The sequence below is a fragment of the Hylobates moloch genome, unplaced genomic scaffold (assembly GCF_009828535.3).
Source record: "Hylobates moloch isolate HMO894 unplaced genomic scaffold, HMol_V3 SCAFFOLD_2, whole genome shotgun sequence".
NCBI classification, from domain to species: domain Eukaryota; kingdom Metazoa; phylum Chordata; class Mammalia; order Primates; family Hylobatidae; genus Hylobates; species Hylobates moloch.
In genome coordinates, this window is record NW_026652277.1 from 105,128,066 (window position 1) to 105,146,320 (window position 18,255).

The 18,255-nt window shown below is 38.0% G+C and overlaps 1 protein-coding gene and 2 pseudogenes across 14 annotated transcripts in view; 1 reads left to right on the forward strand and 2 right to left on the reverse strand.

The window, feature by feature from the left end:
- The window catches only part of CFAP206 (cilia and flagella associated protein 206), a 58,851-nt gene that overhangs the window by 33,020 nt on the left and 7,576 nt on the right, over positions 1-18,255 (forward strand). The window lies entirely within an intron of this gene.
- Positions 673-1,674, reverse strand: LOC116474377 (S-adenosylmethionine decarboxylase proenzyme-like; annotated as a pseudogene).
- Positions 3,935-6,341, reverse strand: LOC116474383 (hsc70-interacting protein-like; annotated as a pseudogene).

Genomic DNA, 18,255 nt, shown 5'->3' on the forward strand with positions numbered 1-18,255 from the left:
TTACACGAAGTGAGTGTTGTTGTGGGGAGCAGGGGCATCATGGTGAAGAAATAAATCAGAGGACTGCAAATGCAGGGAGCAATAATGTTAAAATCATAATATGCAAAATGAATAATTGCAATCATTTTCTTAAGACTCAACTCATAGATGGAAAATTTTGATTGCTATTGCAGAAAGCATCTGTATGAAGTAGAAATTGGTTTTGATAACATAAGTAGAGAATATCTAGAAAATGGAGGTAAATTGGATGTAAAATTCTGGCAGCAATGTAATGTGTCCAGTGGTAAGGCTGAGGCCAGCACCTAATGAGGATGAAAGTTCTGTAGGGAATTTTGGGTGGTACTTGGAGAAATATTACACTATGCCTAAACCAAGCTGAATTGCTTTCACAAGTGTTCCAAAGTTTCATATAGTAAAAGGTTTGTTTGTTTTTTCTACAAGCACTCCATTTTCACAGCAAGAGTGGTACAGAATACTTAAACAAGGAAGAGAGTATTCATGGAAGATATAGTATGTAGCTCTTTGATATACTAATGCATAAAATTCAAAATGATTAAACTATAGTACATGTGGGGCTTTTTACAATGACGAGGTGGTGGTTACAGAAAGCATGGCCCTGGTGTATCAATCTCTAGAAAGCAACCACCACCCTTCTATGTGTGTTCTTATTTTTCATTTTTCTTCATTTTTCTTAATCAGCTCTGCTGTTGGCCGCTTCTTAGCAAAACTGGTAAAAACAAAATTTTAATCATTGAACATAGTACTCTGGCAATCAGGACATTTAAAACCTTCCATATTCTAGGGGCAAAGAAAGTAGTGTGTGACATTTAAAACTGATTTACCAGCAAAGTGGTAAAAACTTTTCCTGCATGAAAGACTTCCACAACTTTCCCAATCAGGTCATCATAGAAGGTTTGACTTAAGGTGGTTTTGAAGCTAACGTAAAAACTTCTGTTTCTGGAGTGATGTGAATAGTGTGGTAAATTCCATCCGATTTCATTCCATTGATTAAATACCCACAAGGATTTAACAGTGTGGCAGAACCTAGTATTAGGTCACTATTTCCACTCTCATGAGTGACATCCTTTGTAGTGATGCCATCTTTCATGTAGGACTGATTCATAACTGCTTGGTCAAGCTCACTATCAGAATTTCCAGGGTTTAATCTGTTTGCTTGCCAGATTCTCTGGGAAATCCAAAGTATATACAAGTACCAACAGTCAGAATTCACACATTCCATATAATATGCTGTTCCACTTGGAAAATTACATTAAGAAACGGTTTCTTCCTGGAAATTCTGGTGTGGGCACACTTGGTGAGAAGCCTTCATGAAATTTCAGGCGAATAAGAGAAGCTTTTCATTGAGCCAAATCCGGTGTCATCCCTAGCAAGCTTCAACAGGGGAACTAGTGCTTTCAGCAAAAGTTGGTCCCATATGTCTTCCAAATAAAACGTCTCTTGGAGATAAACATGCTACTGTCACTGAGTACATAAGCTTCCTGTTTGTCAGTTTTTGTCACACTTATGATGGAACATTGCAGATCCTTCCAAAATATGTCACCCTCAGATCTTGGAGTAGTGAAGAGATTTCCAGATTTTTGGTTTGCATCGGGTTGCTGCCAGGAGGACCTCCAGCAGCTTCTAGGTCCCATTGAAAAACTGTGCAACTTCCATCATTGTGAGACTAGAGAACAATCAACAACCACAGTAAATCAACTAAATGAAATACCTTTTTCTGCTGCTGCTGCTGCTGCAACTTGTTCAGGATGTGTTACATTCCAGTTCCTTTTTTTGCTATAATTTTATATTGATATTTTTTAAGGATTAAAAACTCTTCCTGGCTTTTTCTTTCTTTCTTTTTTTGGTAAGTAAAAGTTGAACTTGAGACTGGAAATAGAGGCAGATACAGTTCAGTCTCCTGTAGTCTGTTGTTTCACCATTAGAGAGTAGAGTGAGCACTAGCTAATGTTGCAGTACATACTGTGGAGGACTGTAGATGTCATTATACTCTTTACTTTTGTCTTATCTTACTACATTGACAAGCAACTCTAGTATAGTATCAAATAGAGGTAGCGAAATTGGGCAACTTTGTCTTCTTATCCCCCCAAATAATATTTCTGATATTTCATAATTGCAGTGTTCATTGTAGCTTTTTGTGGATTTTGCTTTATTAGGTTCAGGGTTTCCTCTCTAATCTCATTTGCTGAGAGTTTTTTATATGAATAGTTATTGAATTGTATCAAATACTGTTTCTGCATCTTTTGGGATGATCATTTGGCCTTTATCCTTCAATCCGCTAATGTGGTGAATTGTATTATTTCTACAATTAAGCCAACTTTGCATTCCTGGGATCAATCCAACCTGGTATGTTTTATTTTATTTATTTAAAAAATACATTCTTGAATTCATCTTTTTAATTTCTCTTTAGAAGTTTTACATTTATATTCCTCAGTGCAATTAACCTATGCATTTCCTTTCTTTTGCTGTCCATTGTTTTGATGTGAAAGTTATACATGTCTTATAAATGTGTATGAATGTTTTATATTTTCTTTTCTCTGAAAGAATTTATGCATAATTGGAATTATCTGGTAAGGTATGCTGATAAAGCTCTCTGGGTTTCTTTGGTTGGAAACATTGTAACTATGCTAAATTAAACTATACGTTTAACTACTTTTGTGATTACAGGAATTTTTTCCAGGTAGTTTATTTCTTTTGTATCAGATTCAATAAGGTGTATTTTTCTAGGAATTTATTCAAATCATCTAAGTTTTTAAACTTATTCTCATGAAGATTTCACAATATCCTTTTACTATTTGTTTAATCTCTACATTATCTTATGCTGTCTTTTAAACTCCGGATATTGTTTATTTGAGTCTTCTCTCTTTTTATTTTGATTAATCTTGCCAGAGCACTAGTTTCTCAGTCTTTTTAAAGAATCAGCATTTGACTTTACTGACCCTATTTCATGAGTGCTTTCATTTTATATTTTCTTCTCTGATCTTTATTATTTTCCTTTATCTAGTTCCTTCATTTTATTCTGTTTTCTAACTTTTAAAGATAGATGCTTAGCTCATTAGTTTTTAGCCTTTCTTTTTAACTTAATGCAATAAATTTCCTTTTTACTATACTATGAGAGTTGTATGTCACATAAGTTTTAAAAAAATAATTACAACCTTTATTTTAGATTCAGGGTACAAATGTGCAGGTTTGTTACATGGGTATATTGCATGAAGCCGAGGTTTGGGGTATGACTGATCTTGTCACCCAGGTAGTGAGCATAGTACCCAACAGTTTTTCAGCCCTTGCCCTCCTCTCTCTCTCCCCACTGTAGTAGCCCCCAGTATCTGTTGTTGCCATCTTGATGTCCATGAGTACCCAGTGGTTAGCTCCTACTTATGAGTGAGAACATGTGGTATTTGGTTTTCTGTTCCTGCATTAATTTACTCAGGATAATGGCCTCCAGCTGCATCCATGTTTCTGCAGCATACTTTTAAACATAGTTATTTTCATCATAGTTCGGTTCTGAATATTTTCTAATTCTCTTTAGCATTTCTTCTTTAGATTATAGGTTATTTATGTTTGTTAGTTTACTCACAAAGAGTTTCCATTTTGCAATGCAAAGCTATTATCGATATCTAATTTTTAAAAAGAATCAAGAGACTTTTAAAATTTGTTTTAAATATTTTTAAGGTTTAAAAACTGTTTAAAATTTGTAATTCCTAGTAGGAAAACATTATCTGAATGGATACCCTAATGGCAAACCACTGTAAAATGCTTCAGCTGCATTTGGGGTGGAGGGGTAGGAATTATCCTCAAAGCACCCCAGTTCTCTTGATGAGAAGGTCAGAGGTACACTGGTTTGTATTGTTGCGACATCCATTAGGTGGTCCAGGTTGCGTTTCCTTCACCAAGGGCTTTATTTATCAGAAGGGCATTACGCTTGACCTCCAAATTTGGCTGACAATTTACTAATGAGATTCGTAACCTTTCCTCTGTACTAGTATTTTGACATACTTGCTGGGTTCTAGGCCACATCCTAGAAGGCCACCATAACATCTGGACCCTGCATGGCTGCAAGAACCTCTGGGTCACTAAGAATGTCATTGAGTTCAGGCATTCGTGCCATTCCAGGCATTCCTCCATGAACATTAACAGGCCTTCCCACAGGAAAGCCAGCTGGAAAAGAGAGCCTACTGAGTTCCTGATCCCTCTGGGCTCTCTCATGCTCTTTTTGAGCCTTTTTAACTATTTTTTCTTTGATCGCTCACTCTTCATGTTTTTGCTCATACTTCCTCTGATGTTCTGCAATTTTCTAGGCCCTAGGTTGAACTTCTTTCAGCATTGTGCTAGCATCTTCATAATCCAATTTACAGACAAGGGGCAAGATCATGGGCTGCTTCTTCCCAATGGCCCAGAAGTCTGTGTGTGAAAACCACTTGTAAGGCTCACCACTTGTAAAGCTGGGCTGAATCAGGATTTATTTCAATGGCTCTGTTACAATATCAGATGGCAGCATTTGGCTTCTGTCATTTGTTGAAGACACTGGCTCTCTTTGGCACACAGGATGGTCAAGAGAGGATTCAGCTTGAAGGCATCTGTGAATAAGTCAGTGGCTTTCTGAGGTTCACCATCATTTAGGGCTTCGATGGCAGCCACTTTCTTATCATTTGCCTGATCCATCATCTGTTATCTCTGCATTTTCATCTCCCCTTTCTTTTTTATTTTTAAAATTTATTTTATTATTACTTTTTAAATTTTAAGTTCCAGGATACATGTGCAGGACATGCAGGTTTATTACACAGGTAAATGTGTGCTGTGGTGGTTTGCTGCCCCTATCAACCCATCACCTAAGTATTAAGCGCAGCATGCATTAGCTATTTTTCCTGATGCTCTCCTTCTCCCTGCCCCTCCTTGTTGAACAAGCCCCACTGTGTGTTGTTCCCCTCTTTGTGTCCATGTTTTCTCATTGTTCAGCTCCCACTTATAAGTGAGAACACATGGTGTTTCGTTTTCTGTTCCTGTGTTAGTTTGTTGAGGATAATGTCTTCCAGCTCCATCCATGTCCCCGCAAAGGACATGATCTCATTCCTTTTTATAGCTGCATATTATTCCATGGTGTATATGTACCACATTTTCTTTATCCAGTTAACCATTGATGGGCACTTAGGTTGATTCCATGTCTTTGCTATTGTGAATAGTGCTGCAGTGAACATACACATGCATGTATCTTTATAACAGAATAATTTGTATTCCTTTGGGTATATACCCAGTAATGGGATTGCTGGGTCAAATGGTATTTCTGGTTCTAAGTCTTTGAGGAATCACCACACTGTCTTCCACAATGGTTGAACTAATTTACACTCCCACTAATGGTATAAAAGCATTGCTATTTCTTCACAGCCTCACCAGCATCTGTTGTTTCTTCACTTTTTAATAATTGCCATTCTGACAGGCATGAGATGATATCTCATTGTGGTTTTGATTTGCATTTCTCTAATGATCAGTGATGTTGAGCTTTTTTTCATACGTTTGTTGGTTGCATGAATGTCTTCTTTTGATAAGTGTCTGTTCATGTCCTCTGCCCACTTTTTAATGGGGTTGTTTGTTTTTTTCTTGCAAATTTGTTTAAGTTCCTTATAGATTCTGGATGTCAGATCTTTATCAGATGGATAGATTATAAAAATTTTCTCCCATTCTGTAGGCTCTCTGTTCACTCTGATGATAGTTTCTTTTGCTGTGCAGAAGCTCTTTAATTAGGTCCCATTCATCAGTTTTTGCTTTTGTTGCTGTTGCTTTTGACATTTTTGTCATGAAATCTTTGCCCATGTGTATGTCCTGAATGGTATTGCCTAGATTTTCCTTTAGGGTTTTTATAGTTTTATAGTTTTGGGTTTTACATTTAAGTCTTTAATCCATCTTAAGTTAATTTTTGTATAAGGTGTAAGGAAGGGGTCCAGTTTCAATTTTCTGCATATGGCTAGCCAGTTCTTCCAGCACCATTTATTAAATAGGCCATCCTTTCCCCATTGGTTGTCAAAGCTCATATGGTTGTAGATCTGCAGTTTTATTTCTGATTTCTCTATTCTGTTCCATCGGTCTATGTGTCTGTTTTTGTACCAGTACCATGCTGTTTTGGTTACTGTAGGTTGCAGTATAGTTTGAAGTTGGGTAGCATGATGCCTTCAGCTCTATTCTTTTTGCTTAGGATTGTCTTGACTATATGGGCTCTTTTTTGGCTCCATATGAATTTTAAAGTAGTTTTTCTAATCTGTGAAGTACGTCAATGGTAGTTTAATGGGAATACCATTGAAGGTATAAGTTACTTTGGGCAGTATGGCCATTTTCACAATATTGATTCTTCCTATTCATGAGAATGGGATGTTTTTCCATTCGTTTGTGTCTTCTCTGATTTCCTTGAGCAGTGGTTTATAGTTCTCCTTGAAGAAGTCCTTCACTTCCTTTGTTAGCTGTATTTCTAGGTATTTTATTCTCTTTGTGGTAATTGTGAATGGAAGTTCATATCATGATTTGGCTCTCTGCTTGCCTGTTGTTGGTGTATAGGAATGCTTGTGATTTTTGCACATTGATTTTGTATCCTGAGACTCTGCTGAAGTTGCTTATTACCTTAAGAAGCTTTTGGGCTAAGACAGTGGGGTTTTCTAGATAGAGGATCATGTCATCTGGAAATAGACAGTTTTACTTCCTCTCTTCCTATTTGAACATCCTTTATTTCTTTCTCTTGCCTGTCTGCCCTGTCCAGAACTACCAGTACTGTGTTGAATAGGAGTGGTGAGAGAGGGCATCCTTGTCTTGTGCCGGTTTTCAAGGGGAATGCTTCTAGCTTTTGCCCATTCAGTGTATTGGCTGTGTGTTTGTCATAAATGGCTCTTATTATTTTGAGGTATGTTCCATCAATACCTAGTTTATTGAGAGTTTTTAACATGAAGAGATGTTGAATTCTACGGAATGCCTTTTCTGTGTCTATTGAAATAATCATGTGGTTTTTGTCTTTTGTTCTGTTTATGTGATGAATTATGTTTATCGATTTGCGTATACTGAACCAGCCTTGAATCCTGGGGATGAAGCCAACTTGATCATGGTGGATAAGCTTTTTGATGAGCTGCTGGATTCAGTTTGCATCAGGATTGCACTGATTTTTACATCAATGTTCATCAGGGATACTGGCCTGTAGTTTTTTATTTTTGTTGTATCTCTGCCAGGTTTTGGCATCAGGATGATACTGCCTCAAAAAATGAGTTAGGGAGCAGTCCTTCCTTTTCCATTGTTCGGAAGAATATCAGAAGAAATGGTACCAGTTTCTCCTTGTACCTCTGGTAGAATTCAGCTGGAAATCTGTCTGGTCCTGGGCTTTTTTTGGTTGGTAGGCTATTTATAACTGCCTCAATTTCAGAACTCCTTATTAGTCTATTCAGGATCCAACTTCTTCCTGGTTCAGTCTTGGGAGGGTGTACGTGTCCAGGAATTTATCCATTTCTTCTAGATTTTCATTATTATTATTATTATTATTATTATTATTATTCTTTAAGTTCTGGGATATATGTGCAGAACGTGCAGGTTTGTTAAATAGGAATACATGTGCCATGGTGGTTTGCTGCACCTATCAACCTGTTATATACATTATGTGTTTCTCTTAATGCTATCCCTCCCCTAGTCCCCCAACCCTCGACAGGCACCAGCATGTGGTGTTCCCCTCCCTGTGTCCATGTATTCTCATTGTTCAACTTCCACTTATGAGTGAGAACATGCGATGTTTGGTTTTGTGTGATCATAGCCCACTGCAGCCTCAAACTCCTGCTTCAAGCAATCCTCCTGCCTTGGCCTCCCATTTAGCTGGGACTATAGCCACACGCCACTGTGCCTGGCTTTAGAATCTCTTTTTAACTTCAGTTTTCATGTGCCCTTAATTTTTAAAAATTTTTATTGATACATAATAAATGTATGTATTTGTGAGGTACATGTAATATTTTGATACATGTATATAATGTATTATGATCAAATCAGGGTAATTAGCATATCCATCACCTCAAATGTTTACTACTTCTTTGTGTTGGGAACATTCAGAATCCTCTCCTCTGGCTACTTTGAAATATAAAATAAATTTTTGTTAACTATAGTTGCCCTACTGTGCCCTAGAACACTAGAACTTATTCCTCCTATCTAACTGTAATTTTGTCCCCATTAGCTAACCTCTCCCCATCCACTCCCCTTCCCAGCCTCTGGTAACCACTATTCTACTCCCTACTTATATGGGCATGATCTATGGGATCAACTTTTTTAGCTCCTACATGAGTGAAACGTGGTATTTGTCTTTCTGTGCCTTGCTTATTTCATTTAACATAATGTCCTCCAGTTCAATCCATGTTGCTGTAAATGACAGGATTTCATTCATTTTTATGGTTGAATGATATTCTATTGTGTAAATATACCACATTTTCTTTATTCTCCTGTTGGTGGACACTTAGGTTGTTTCCATATCTTGACTATTGTGAGTAGTACTGTGATAAACAAAGGAGTGCAGATATCTCTTTGACATACTAATTTCCTTTCCTTTGGATATATGCCCAGCAGTGGGATTACTGGATCATATGGTATTTCTATTTTTAGTCTTTTTGAGGAGCCTTCATACTATTTTCCATAATGGCTTGCATTCCCATCAAACTTGCATTTCCATAAAAAGTGTATGAGTTCCCTTTCCCGGGCTGGGTGCGGTGGCTCACGCCTGTAATCCCAGCACTTTGGGAGGCCGAGGTGGGCAGATTATGAGGTCAGGACATTGAGACCATCCTGGCTAACATGGTGAAACCCCGTCTCTACTAAAAAATACAAAAAATTAGCCAGGTGTGGTGGCAGGTGCCTGTAGTCCCAGCTACTTGGGAGACTGAGGCAGGAGAATGGCGTGAACCCAGGAGGTGGAGCTTGCAGTGAGCCAAGATCACGCCACTGCACTCCAGCCTGGGTGACAGAGACTCCATCTCAAAAAAAAAAAAAAAAAAAAAGTGAGTTCCCTTTCTCTACGTCCTCACCAGCATTTGTTGTTTTCTTTTTTATAATAGGCATTTTAACTGGAATGAGATGATAGCTGATTGTGCATTTCCCTGATGATTAGTGACATTGAGCATTTTCTTACATACCTGTTGGCCATTTGTATGTTTTATTCTAAGAAATGTCTCTTCAGATCATTTGCCCATTTTAAAATTGGATTATTTGTTGTTTTTGTTGTGTTTTTGCTGAGATGAGTTCCTTGTAAGTTCTGGATATTCATCCCTTAATGGATAGTTTGCAAATATTTTCTCCCATTCTGTAGGTTGTCTCTTTTCTCTGTTGATTGTTTCTTTTGCTGTGCAGAAGCTTTTTAGTTTGATATAATCCCATTTGTCTATTTTTGCTTTTGTTGCCTGGGCTTTTGAGATCTTATCCAAAAGATCTTTGCCCAGACCAATGCCCTGAAGCATTCTCCTGTTTTCTTCCAGTAGTTTCATAATTTTGGTTCTTATATTTAAGTCTTCATTTTGAGTCAATTTTTACATATGGTGAGAGATAGAGGTCTAGTTTCATTCTTCTGCATATGGATATCCAATTTTCCAAGTACCATTTACTGAGGAGACTGTCCTTTCTCCAGTGTGTGCTTTTGGCACCTTTGTTGAAAATCAGTTGGCTGTAAATGTGTGGATTTATTTCTGGGTTCTGTATTCTATTCTATTAGTCTCTGTGTTTTTATGCCAATACCATGCTCTTTTGATTACTATAGCTTTGTAGCATATTTTGAAGTCAGGTAGTGCGATGCCTCCAGGTTTGTTCTCTTTGCTCAGGATTGCTTGGCTAGTCTGGGTCTTTTGTGGTTCCATATGAATTTTAGGATTGTTTTTCTATTTCTTGAAGAATGTCATTGGTATTATGATAGGGATTGCGTTGAATTTGTGGACCACTTCGGGTAGTATCATGTGACTTTTTAATGTACCATTTCTTTATAAATGTGTGTATATATTTCCTTTGAATAAATGAAAATGTGTGTGTGTGTGTGTGTGTGTGTGTGTGTGTGTGTGTAATTCTGGAGCTATGATATAGCCACTTACTACAAAAAGTCTCAAAGCTACTTATGGCAAAAAAAAAAAAAAAAGGTATGTTTCACCCTTCAAATTACCACCAGATTGAGAGGCAGAGCTAGATGGCAGAATAGAACCCTCCAGTGATCATCCCCCCGCAGGAACATCGAATCGAACAAGTATCTACACAAGAAAGCACCTTCATAAAAGAACTAAAAATCGGGAGAGCAATCACAGTACCTTTTTTAAACGTCACATCAAGGAAAGAGGTACTGAAGAGGGTAGGAAAGATAGTCTTTAATTGCCTATACTACCCCTCCCCGCATGCCCCAGTAGCGGCCACGTGACACAGATAGAGAATCTGTGTACTTGGTGGAGGGAGAGCAAAGTGATTGTTAGGACCTTGCATTGGAATTCAGTGCTGCCCTGTCATAGCATAAAGCAGTACAGGGCAGAATTCGGCCAGTGCCCATGGCGGGAGCATTTAGACCAGCCCTAGCCAGAAGGGAATTGTCCATCTCAGCAGTTGGAACCTGAGTTCTGGCTAGCCCCAGTATCATGGGCTATAGTGTACTAGAGTCCTGATAAACTTGAAAGGCAGTCTAGGCCACACAGACTACAGTTCCTGCGCAAGTCCTGGTGCCATGCTGTGCTCAGAGCCAGTGGACTTGAGTGCATGTGACCCAGTGAGACACCAGCTATGGTAGACAAGGGAATGCTTGCATTACCCCTTTCCCAACTCCAGGCAGTGCAGCTTGGAGTTCTGGGAGGAAAGGGAAGAGTACAGAGGACTTTGTCTTGCAATTTGGATACCAGCTCAGCCACAGTAAAATAAAGCTCCAAGCAGAGTCCTGAAGCCCCAATTCCAGGCCATAGTTTGTGGATGACATTTCTAGACCCACCCTGGACCAGAAGGGAACCCATTGCCCTGAAGGCAAGGACCCAGTTTTGTCAGAATTCACCACCTGCTGACCAAAGAGCCCTTGGGTTTTGAATAATTATCAATGGTAGCCAGGCAGCAGTCACCATGGGCTTTGGGCAAGACCCAGTACATGCTGGCTTCAGGTGTGATCCAGCACATTCATAGCTATGGTGGCCACAAGGAGAGACTCTTTCTGCTTGAGGAAAGGAGAGGGATAGTAAAAACGGCTTTATCTTGCAACTTGGGTACCAGCTCAGTCACAGTATAATAAAGCACAAAGCAAACTCCTACAGTTCCTAATTCTAGGCCTTAGCTCCTGAAGGGCATTTCTAGATCTGTCCTGGGCCAGTAAGAAATCCGCTTCCCTGGCAGAGCTTGCAGTGAGCCGAGATAGCGCCACTGCACTCCAGCCTGGGCGACAGAGCGAGACTCCATCTCAAAAAAAAAAATCCGCTTCCCTGAAACGGGAGGCCCGGTCCTGGCAAGATTTATCACTTGCTGACTAAAGAGCCCTTGAGCCTTGAATAAACAACAGCAGTAGCCAGAAAATAGTTGCCACAGTACCAAAACCCAGTACTCTGCTGGCTTCAGGTGTGACCCAGCACAGCCCAAGTGGTGGTGTCCAAGGGGGTGCTTGCAGCACCTCTCCTCCCACTCCAGTTGGCGCAACATGGAGAGATTTTGTTTGCTTGGGAGAAAGGGAGGAGAACAAGAGCCTCTGCCTAGTATTCCAGGGAATTCTCCCACATCTTACCCAAGACCACCAAGGCAGTACCTCTATGAGTCTGCAACAGTCACAGTGTTACTGGGCTTGGGGTGCCCCCTGATACACATATGGCTGCAATGACCAAAGTCATAGATCACAGCACTCAATTCCCTTTGAATACCTGGAAAGCCTTCTCAAGAAGGACAGGTACAAACAAACCCAGATTGCTAAGATTAGAATAAATACCTAACTTGTCAATGCCCAGACATTGACAAACATCCAGAAGCATCAAGACCATCCAGGAAAACATGACCTCACCAAACAAACTAAATAAGGCACCAGGGACCAATTCTGGAGTGACAGAGATATGTGGCCTGGCCTTTCAGAGAATTCAAAATAGCTGTTTTGAGGAAGCTCAATGAAATCCAAGATAATGCAGAGAAGGAACTGAGAATCCCATCAGATAAATTTAACAAAGAGATTGAAATAATTAAAAACAAGAAATTCTGGATCTGAAAAATCTGACAAATCAAAGAATGTATCAATGTCTCTCAATAAATACTTGACCAAGCAGAAGAAACAGTTGGTGAGCTTGAAGACAGGCTATTTGAAAATACATAGTCAGAGGAGTCAAAAGAAGAAAGAATAAAAAATAATGAGGCACATTTACAGGATCTAAAAAATAGCCTCAAAAGGACAAATCTAAGAGTTACTGACCTTGAGAAGGTAGAGAAGAGATAGTAGAAAGTTTATTCAAAGAAATATTAACAAAGAATTTCCCAAACCTAGAGAAAAATATCAAAATTCAAGTATAAGAAGGTTATAAAACACCAAGCAGATTTAACCCAAATACTACCTCAAGAAATTTAATAAACTCCTAAAGGTCAAGGATAATGGATCCTAAAAGCAGCAAGAGAAAAGAAAGAAATAACATATAAAGGAGCTCCAATACATCTGGCAGCAGATTTCTCTGTGGAAACTTTACAGGCCAGGAGAGAATGGCATGACATACTTGAAGTGCTGAAGGAAAAAAAAATTTTTTGTCCTAGAATAGTATATATCTGATGAAAATATCCTTCAAACATGAAGGAGAAATAAAGACTTTCCCAGACAAACAAAAGCTGAGGGATTTCATCACCAGACCTGTTCTGTAAGAAAAGTTAAAGGTAGTTCTTCAATCTGAAAGAAAATGATATTAACAAACAATAACAAATCATCTGAAGGCACAAAACTCATAAATAGTAACTACACAGAAAAATACAAAATGTTATAACACTGTAATTGTGGTGCGTAAACTATTCATATCTCGAGTAGGAAGACTAAAAGAATAACCTATCAAAAATAGTAACTACAACAACTTTTAAAGACATAGTATAATAAGATTTAAATAGAAACAACAAAAAGTTAAGAAGCAGCAGTGGCAGAGTGGGGGATGAAAAAGTGTAGAGTTTTTATCAGTTTTTTCTTTGCTTGTTTTTGCAATCAGAGTTAAGTTGTTATCAGTTTAAAATAATGGGTTATAATATGTTACTTGCAAGCCTCTTGGTAACCTCGAATTTAAAAATCTACAATAGATACACAAAAATATAAAGTAAGAAATTGAAACATACCACCAAAGAAAATCACTTTCACAAAAAGGAAGACAGGAAGGAAGGAAGAAAGAGAAGACCACAAAACAACGAGAAAGCAAATCACAAAATGGCAATAATAAACCCTTACTTATCTGTAACACTGAATTAAGTGGACTAAACAATTCTCCAATCAAAAGACAGAGTAGCTGAATGGATTTAAAAAAACAAGACCCAATGATCTGCTGCCTACAAGAAATGCACTTCACCTATAAAGACAAACATAGAGTGAAAATGAAGGGATGAAAAAAGTTATTCCATGCAAATGAAAACCACAAAAGAGCAGGAGTGGCCATACTTGTATCAGATAAAATAGATTTTAAGATAAAAACTACAAAAAGACACAGAGAAGATCATTATATGATAAATGTATCAATTCAGCAAGAGGATGTAATAGTTATTAATATATATGCACCCAACACTGGAGTATCCAGACATATAAAACAAATATTAGAGCTAAAGAGCAAAATAGACCCCAAAACAATAATAGCTGGAGACTTCAACATCCCACTTTCAGCATTGGATATATCTTCCGGACAGAAAACCAGCAAAGAAACATCAGACTTAATCTGCACTGTAGGCCAAATTGACCAAATACTTACAGAACATTTTGTCCAAAGGCAACAGAATACATATTCTTCTCCTTAGCACATGGATCAGTCTCAAGGATAAGACCATATGTTAGGCCACAAAAGAAATCTTAAAAATATCAAAAAATTGAAATCATATCAGTAGCTTCTCTAATCATAATGGAATAAAACTAGAAATTGGCTTGGTGTGGTGGCTCATGCTGTAATCCCAGCACTTTAGGAGGCCGAGGCAGGCAGATCATGAGGTCAGGAGTTTGAGACCAGCCTGGCCAACATGGTGAAACCCTGTCTCTACTAAAAAAATATAAAAATAGCCAGGTGTGGTGGTGCATGCCTGTAATCCTAGCTACTCAGGAGGCTGAGGCAGGAGAATTGCTTGAACCTGGGAGGCAGAGGCTGCAGTGAGCTGAGATCGTGCCACTGCACTCCAGCCTGGGTGACAGAATGAGACTCCGTCTCAAAAACAAAAAACAAAAACAAAAACAAAAAAAACAAAAAAACCCTAAAAATCAATAACAAGAGTAACTTTTTTATTTTATTTTATTTTTTTATTTTTTACTTTTTTTTTTTATGGAGTCTCCCTCTGTCGCCCAGCCTGGACTTTAGTGGCATGATCTCTGCTCACTGTAACCTCCGCTTCCCGGGTTCAAGTGATTCTCCTGCCTCAGCCTCCCAAGTAGCTGGGATTACAGGCATGCACCACCATGCTCGGCTAATTTTTGTATTTTTGTAGAGACTGGGTTTTGCCATGTTGGCCAGGCTGGACTTGAGCTCCTGACCTCAAGTGATCCACCCGCTTCAACCTGTCAAAGTGCTGGGATTACAGGTGTGAGCCACCGCACCCAGACTGGAACTTTGGAAACCATATAAACACATGGAAATTAAACAATACACTCCTTAATGACCAGTGGGTCAATTGGAGGAATTAAGAAGGAAATTAAAAAATTTCTTGAAACAATAAAAGTGGAAACACAAAAGCAGTACTGAGAGAGAAGCTTATAGCAATAACCATCTACATGAAAACAGTAGAAAGACATCAAATAAAAAACCCAAGCATGCATCTTAAAAAACTAGAAAAGCAAGAGCAAACCACACCCAAAATTAGTAGATGAAAAGAAATAATAAAGATCAGAGCAGAAATAAATGTAATTGAAATGAAAAAAATATAAAAGATCAATAAAATGAAAAGGTACTTTTTTTAAGAAAAGATAAACAAAATAGACAAATTGTTAGTCAATAGTTTAGCCAGGCTAGGAAAACATGAGAGAAGACCCAAAGAAAATCAAAGATAAAAAAGGAGACATTACAACTGATATCACAATAATTCAAAAGACCATTAGAGGCTACTATTAGCAACTACATGCCAATAAATTGGAAAACCCAGAAGAAGTAAATTCATAGACATATCAAACCTACCAAGATTGAACCATGAAGAAACACAAAACCTGAATAGATCAATAGCAAGTAAGGAGATGAAACCCTTAATAAAAGGTCTCCCAGCAAAGAAAAGCCGGAGACCCAGTGGCTTCACTGCTGAATTCTACCAAACATTTAAAGAAGAATGAATATCAGTCCTACTCAAACTCTTTCAAAAAGTAGAGGAAGAGGGAATACTTCCAAACTCATTCTACAAGGCAAGTATTATGCTGATACCAAAACCAGACAAAGACACATCAAAAAAAGAAAACTAGAGGTCAGTATTGCTGGTGAACATTGATGTGAAATCCTTAACAAAATACTAACAAACTGAATTCAACAACACATTAAAAAGGTCTTTCATTATGACCAAGTGGGATTCATCCCATAGATGCAAGGATAGTTCAACATATGCAAATCAATGTGATACATCATGTCAGCAGAATGAAGGACAAAAACCATATGACCATTTTAATTGATGCTGAAAAAGCATTGGATAAAATTCAGCATCATTCTATGATTAAAAAACCTCAAAAAAACTGGGTATAGACGGAATATACCTCAACACAATAAAAGCCATATACAGCAGACACAGAGGTAGTATCATACCGAATGGGAAAAATGAAAGCCTTTCCTTTGAGATCTGGAACAAGACAAATATGCCCACTTTTAACACTGTTATTTAACATAGTACTGGAATTCCTAGCTAGAGCAATCAGACAATAGAAATGAAGGCATCCACCTGGGAAAGGAAGAAGTTAAATTATGCTTGTTTGCAGATGATATGATCTTACATTTGGAAAAACCTTAAGACTCCACCAAAAAACTAATACAACTGATAAACAAATACAGTAAACTTGCAGAATACAAAATCAACATACAAAAATCCGTAGCATTTCTGTATGCCAAAAGCAAAGAATCTGAAAAAAATCAAGAAAGTAATCCCATTTTCAATAGCTACAAATAAAATTAAATACCTAGGAATAAACTCAACCAAAGAAGTGAAAGATCTCTATGAAGATAACTATAAAACATTGATGAAAGAAATTGAAGTTGGCTGAACGCAGTGGCTCACACCTGTAATCCCAGCACTTTGGGAGGCTGAGGCAGATGGATCACGAGGTCAGGAGATCGAAACCATCCTGGCTAACACAGTGAAACCCCATCTCTACTAAAAATACAAAAAAATTAGCCAGGCGTGGTGGCAGGTGCCTGTTGTCCCAGCTACTCAGGAGGCTGAGGCAGGAGAATGGCGTGAACCCAGGAGGCGGAGCTTGCAGTGAGCTGAGATCGTGCCACTGCACTCCGGCCTGGGCAACAGAGTGAGACAATGTCTCAAAAAAAAAAAAAAAAAAGAAATTGAAGAGGACACAAAGCAACATATTAATGGATTGGAAAAATTAATATTGTTAAAATGTGCATACTACTCAAGCATCTACAGATTCAATGCAATCCCTATCAAAATACCAATGACATTCTGTAAGAAATAGAAAAAATAACCTTACAACTTATATGGAACCACAAAAGACCTTGAATAGCCAAAGCCATCCTCAGCAAAAAGAACAAAACTGGAGGAATCACATTACCTAACTTCAAATTATACTACAGAGCTATAGTAAGCAAAATAGCATGGTACTGGCATAAAAACAAGACACATAGACCAATGGAACAGAATAGATAACCCAGAAATAAATCCATACATCTACTGTGAACTCATTTTAAACAAAGGTGCCAAGAATATACATTGGGGAAAAGACAGTCTCTTCAATAAATGGTGCTGGGAAAACTGGATATCCATGTGCAGAAGAATGAAACTAGACCCTATCTCTCACCATATACAAGAATCAAATCAAAGTGGATTAAAGACTTAAATCTGAGACCTCAAACTATGAAACTATTAATACTACAGGAAAACATTGGGGAAACTCCAGGAGATTGGACTGGGCAAAGATTTCTTTGGTCATTTCCTACCAGCACAGACAACCAAAGCAAAAATGGACAAATGTGATCACATCAAGTTAAAAAGCTTCTGCACAGCAAAGGAAACAACAAAGTGAAGAGACAACTCACAGAATGGGAGAAAATATTTGCAAATTATCCATCTGATAAGGGACTAATAACCAGAATATATAAGGAGTTCAAACAACTCAATTGGGAAAGAATCTAGTAATCCAACTGAAAAATGGGCAAAAGATCTGGATAGACATTTCTCAAAAGAAGATATACAAATGGCAAATAGATATACGAAAAGGTGCTCAACATCACTGATCATCAGGGAAATGCAAATCAAAACTATAATGAGATATCATCCCACCCCAGTTAAAATGGCTTATATCAAAAAGGCGGACAATAACGAATGCTGGTGAGGATATGGAGCAAGGGAACCCTAGTACACTGTTGGTGGGGATGTAAATTAGTAAGCCACTATGGAGAACAGTATAGAACTTCCTAAAAAAACTATACAGAAATACCATGTGATCCTGCAATCCCACTGCTAGGTATATACCCAAAAGAAAGGAATCAGTATATCAAAGAGATATCTGCACGCCCATATTTATTACAGCACTATCCACAGTAGCCAAGATTTGGAAGCAACCCATGTATCTATCAAAGACAACTGGATAAAGAAAATGTGGTACATAATACATAATAGAGTACTATTCAGCTATAAAAAGGAGATCTTGTCATTTGCAAAAACATGGATGGAACTGGAGAATATTATTTTCAGTGAAATAAGCCAGGCACAGAAAGACAAACTTCATATGTCCTCACTCCTTTGTGGGAGCTAAAAACTAAACTAATTGAAATGGAGATAGCAGAATGATGGTTACCAGAGGGCTGGGAAAGGTAGTTGTGGGGAATGAGAAATGGGGATGGTTAATGGGTACAAAAATATAGTTAAATAAAAGGAGTAAGATCTAGTATTTGA